Raw genomic sequence first — 5,446 nt, forward strand, 5'->3', positions numbered from 1 at the left:
GTCATGTGTTTTACCAACAATTTTCCATTTTATACACATGTATTTCTCTCATTTTATTCAACACATTAAAACCAAATCTAATGATGCAATGTTGCTAATTTAATAAAATTGTGTTCAAGAGCAATTGGAGACCAATTCAAGTTGCCGTAACATGAGAAGACGGCTCTGAATGAGGGTAATTAATAACAATAAAAGCTGGGAATCGTGACCCGCGCAGCGCCAGTTCTGCTAAACAAACAAGCAGCTGAGGTGAAGTATACCGTAACCTTCAGCTTACTTAAAAATGCACTGTTTGACTTTTGATATGGGAGGATAAAAACAAGTGTCCGTGCTCTATCTTGCCTTTTCCCACTTGTGTCCCACAGCATTTATTATGAATGATCTAAAACAGTATGTAAAATTAATGCCAACAAAGAAACAGACTCTGAATATTTCATTCTTTGTTTGCCCAAAAGTGTCCTCGAGCAAGAGAATAAAACCCAAATTATGAAGCACTGCTGTAAAAGTGCACTTAATCCTCAGTGTTCTGGACACCAAAACCTTTCTTATATGAGCCCCGTCGCTCCTAATTGACAACTCAGTCTAATTCTCCTCCCGTTCTGTTTCACAGATGACGCTCTGAGGACCACAGTGCCATCAACGACACTCACTCGCCCCCTCCCCCTTTCCCTCCCCCGCCCCCAGCCACAGATTCCCGCACCTCCCGACTATCGCCGCACACGTCACACACGTTTTTCTCGTCCTCGTTCATCACCCAGTCCACCAGCACCACAAATCGCCTTCTGACGACTGATGAGAGTCTACCCGAGGCGTCGAGGTGCGACGCGGCGCCGGACTGAACTTCTACGTGCTTGATGACGTGGCCAGTCGGATCACTCGGCCTCGCCCCGCCGCTTCTGTCCTCGTTTCCAGACTCTCAGCCCACACTGCCCCTGATACCTCACTCGCTCCCCCCTATCAAAGCAAGTGCCCTGCATGTTGTCTGCCGCTATGGAAGGAACACCAGGGCGATTAGAGAAGGAGCCCCAAAAAAGTGATTTCTATCCCTGAAAGAAATAATGTTTTGTTCCAACCAGGGAGCCGCAGGTACAAATCTCTGCGCCAGTGAGATCTGCTCTATCTAACCAGCAAAAAGAAATTGTACTTGGCAACCTGACACAAAGCGTTCTGGATGGGTGGTCGCTTGAAAGGAAAATGACAAGCGTGAGTAATGATAATGCAATATGACTGAAGGGTCATTTTTAAAGAGATGTTTCAATCAGAGGCTGGGAAACTGTCCTTGGACATAAAATCACCAGTTGTATTGAGAATTATTCCCAGCGCACGAGAGGATCAAATATTAACCTTCACCAGCAAGTGATGGTACGTGGGTCATACAATCTACAATGTATTTTTTTCCTTCTTCCTTGTTTTCTCTTAAACTTCACTGAATTGAAATGTTGGGACAGTGTTGTCATGATAATCATTCTTTGACATTTCTAAACCCTCTGGAATGTCTGTGAACGGTGAGCCGTCCCGGTACCGAGAAATAGCTGTCGTTTGAGAACATTTCAGCACGTTTGCTGCGCCTCCAAAACAACCGGGACGGCGATGCTTCGGGGACACTCAAACTGCTGAGGCTACTTGCTCCCGCGGGATAAGGCTTCATCTTTTCTAAAATACATTACCTGAGATGTTCATGAAATGGGCTAGTTTGAGACTGACTGCACTGAATTTAAAGGGTGGTTGAGGGAAGCCAACTTTCTTTTCATCCATAATTATTTTGGGACCTGGGGGAACACAATTTCTTTTTTAGAAATCATTTTTCAGAAATATTTTCAAACGTTGCCTCTCACTTGTACACCAGTCCTGCCAAGCAGCTTGTTTTTTCTTTTTTTTGACCAATTATCATTTTAGAGCCATGCGTTGTCCGTTATTCAATAGCATGCTCCATGTGCAACATTTTGGGGCGAGCCATCGTGTTTGATCTGATCCAGTCACACCGCGTCCAGCTGGGACGGTCAAACAAAGCCAGCATTTAGTTTAATCTCCTATGGAGAAGGGTACGATGTACCGCTGCAAGACAAGTTATCATCAAATGCCAAAGGCCTATGATGCAATGAAAGAAAACATGTCACCTGGTCAGCAGGCTTTTTTTAGAGAAAATGGGAATTTTTAATTGAAGATTTGACCAGATAATTTGTAGTTGCCAAAATAAAAGCACTTAAAATAAAGGATGATAAAGGAGAATACAAGTGGAATGACCGGGTTGTCTCTCTTTAAGGTTTACTCCATCCATAAAGGCCTATGATGTTACACTACAAAGTGAGGCAAAATACAAATCAAATACAAAAATATTATGTGTGTCCCCTGCCATCTCACAGTTTCCCGCCGCAGCCTTTGATTTATTTCTTTTTGGTCACAGTTTGACACTGTGTGGTCCTTTCTTTGTCCTAAAGAGACCTGGCACTTAACACATAATCACATATCACAAGCATACCGACAGTCTTTATGTGGCACACACGGACACACACAAAATGCATTTAGTACATTTAACCGTGGGTACGTGTTTGTGTGAGGCAGGTGCAAGCAGAGAGCCCAGCTGAGATTACACAGTGTTGACTCAGACTCTGTTACTCAGGCATTTAGGCTCAGCTTGCCGCTTGCCAAGGCCCAGCTTCGGTATCACTTTCAGCACTTCTTTGCCCCTACTGGGGCAGGGAAAATGCTCATTTTTATGGCGGCTTCTGCTGTTTTGTCAACCTCCTGCTTAAAGGCATTTGTCCATAATTGGCTACAATGCTTTCTGTAGTTATTTTGCAAGGTAAGCATATGCATCTTTCAAATATTGAACAAATGCACCCTTACTCCAAGATTTCCCTTTGGCAGCTGTCTTATCCAGAATCCAGAAGCCAGGGCTGATGTCACAAAGAAACTGGACACTGTAGTTTCTAATGTCTGTAATATGGGAGTGATACAAAGCCGAGGCCACAGCCAGGATATTTAGAGGTCATTATCCCCCCCAACATACCCCTCACCATTCTGACCAGGAGTCAATATCTCTTAACGCTATTAAATGTATTTATTCAGCTGTTTGTTCAGTTATACTTTTTGCAAATGTAACATCTTATCAAGTGTGTAAAACACCCACCGTGCGCAGGTTTTGGGAATATAATGTCGATACTCCCAGGTGGCAAAAACACAGAGGACACGATCTGCTGAATGGCAGCCACTGACACGGGTCCTTTGTCTGAGGCTGAACATTTGTTAATGAGCCAGGCGGTTAAAAAGTGTGCAGGAGGGTGGACGACTATCATGTTGGGTGAGGAAGACAAAGTTTTCAAATGGTTTGCCCTTTTGTTTGCAGCTCCAAGCTAACCTCTTAGCACACAGTGCTAGCATTTTCAAAAAAGAGTGTTGTCGAAATGGGAAAAGAAAGGTGATGATGTTGTAGGACTGATGTAGGCTGATCAATAATTTTGTCCTGCTAGCAATTGAGACAGATGATGCCTGCGTGGGGGCCCATTGCCATAAAGTGTATCGAGAACATTGATGTTAATCAGAGGAAGAGCCCTTTTCCCATTTGGACTCTCCATGAGCTGTCCTCTAGCGCCACCCTCAGGACAAAACATTTTAAATTAATAGCCAGATTTCCACTAAAGGGATAACTTAATTTTTTGTCAAATACACTGAGAGGCTTTCTTTCTGATGGCTAAATGCGGAGATTGTTCCCACTGTGCCAGTTGTCGTTTAGCTTAGCTTAGCATAAAAACTGGAAATGGAAAAAATAGCTCGCCTGGCTCTGTCCAAAGACAAAAATGTTAAATGATAAATACAATTGTTTGTTCCCAGTGTTTATGCTAAGCTGGTCGGCTGCAGTTTAATAAGGCGGATATCGTTGACATGAGAGCCTAACTCTCACCTGGAAATCCTGGATTATACTGAATCAGCCTTTTGCCAGCATTCCTCTCTTTGATAACGGACTGCAGACCTCGTCAACAGCCTGAATTATGCAATGACAGCTAACCCCAACCCCAATGTAGACGAGGGACCCACAGATAAAATAAAACATGAGACACTCCTTGTCATACTTTTCAGAAACAAACAGAGAAGTTGCCTTAACTTTTGCTTGTATAATCCATTCAGTTACGATAATGATGCTCGCCTGTCAGGAAGACGCTCCCTTCTTTGTACAAAATGAAATGTAACAGAAACAACAACGACTTTGTTATCTCGCTAGTGTCAATGTATAGATAATCAGCTTTTTCTGTAACTTGTATGGACTGTCACATTTTTGCTAAAAAGGAAACCCTCCTCCCAACTCCCTCGTTCCCAAACATTCGATCTGTTCAACGTTTTGACTTGTGGTGGACTGTCAATCTTTTTGTGTACATTTTATAGTATTATTTATTGTTGACAAGGTTTTGCATTTGCAAATAATAAATTAAAAAAAGTAAAATAAAAGTAGAGGTGATTTGACCTGAGCATTGGATTGCGATGTAAATGCCTGGTGAACACTGAATTTCTTTTTTAACTATTAAAAATGGAGAAAACAGCGACACGAGGAGACGATCTCCTGTCTTTTATTATGACGTTGTAACATGTACATAACATGTGGCCAAATTTGCTTTGAATCTTTTTTTGTGTTGTAACAGTATTTGTTTTATCCAGTGAATTGCTCATGAAGACAAATAAATAAGAGGCACACAACCTTGTGTCAGATGGGTCATATCTGGTCATTCTATGTACGAGGGATACTTCATTCACCTTCTTTGATCTGAAAGAGATGAAACTACCGCCTCTTCTTTGGCTTCCTTTTAATTGGGGAGATTTTAACTCTATACATCACTTCATAACGTGCATGTGAGTTCGCCTCTAAAGATCCCATAGCGCCTACCAGTCAAATACATGCACAGCCCTAAAATGTTATGAATAATGAGCAAGCGATTACACATTTTAGAATATTGAATCATTCATAACTCGGCTTAGGCTATACCATTTAAATATTGATGGTTGAAATGGAGTGGATTGAAAATAAAATCAGCACTAACTAATGAGCTCTGCTTCGTCTTTAACTAATTACCTACGAAGTGTAATTGTTATTTTTTTGGGATACTAAGAAAATTAATCCAAAATTCAACTCTCAAGCTCAGAGAATTCTTTGTTAATCATTGTGAGGAAATTATTCTCTGCATTTAACCCATCGTGACGTATCAGAAACAATGAATAGTGTCACGGCGTACAGAGTGATGTGTGACTGCAGACATTGAGGGGTGAATGGTCTCTAGCTCCATCGTATGGCTGCTGTCGGGCATCAGCCCACTGCTCAGCGGAGAGGTAACGGGAGGAGGCTTGATTTCCTCAGGGAGAAATGCAATTTAATGGGTTCACAATTAAATGCTTCCAGTGAAACGGCTTAATGGTGGAGAAAAACAAAGCCGACAGTGTTGTTTTATTTTTTATGAAA

The 5,446-nt window shown here is 42.0% G+C and overlaps 1 protein-coding gene across 4 annotated transcripts in view; it reads left to right on the plus strand.

Annotated features, from left to right (window-relative positions):
- Positions 1–4,689, plus strand: part of sobpa (sine oculis binding protein homolog (Drosophila) a) — a 32,178-nt gene extending 27,489 nt beyond the window's left edge. For all 4 annotated transcript variants that reach the window (XM_040199071.2, XM_040199073.2, XM_040199072.2 and 1 more), the window contains one exon: positions 611–4,689. The gene's annotated coding sequence lies outside the window, so the exon portion shown is untranslated. The remainder of the gene's footprint in view (positions 1–610) is intronic.
- Positions 4,690–5,446: the final 757 nt, after the last annotated feature.

Source organism: Gasterosteus aculeatus, chromosome 15, assembly GCF_964276395.1.
Source record: "Gasterosteus aculeatus chromosome 15, fGasAcu3.hap1.1, whole genome shotgun sequence".
Lineage (NCBI taxonomy): Eukaryota > Metazoa > Chordata > Actinopteri > Perciformes > Gasterosteidae > Gasterosteus > Gasterosteus aculeatus.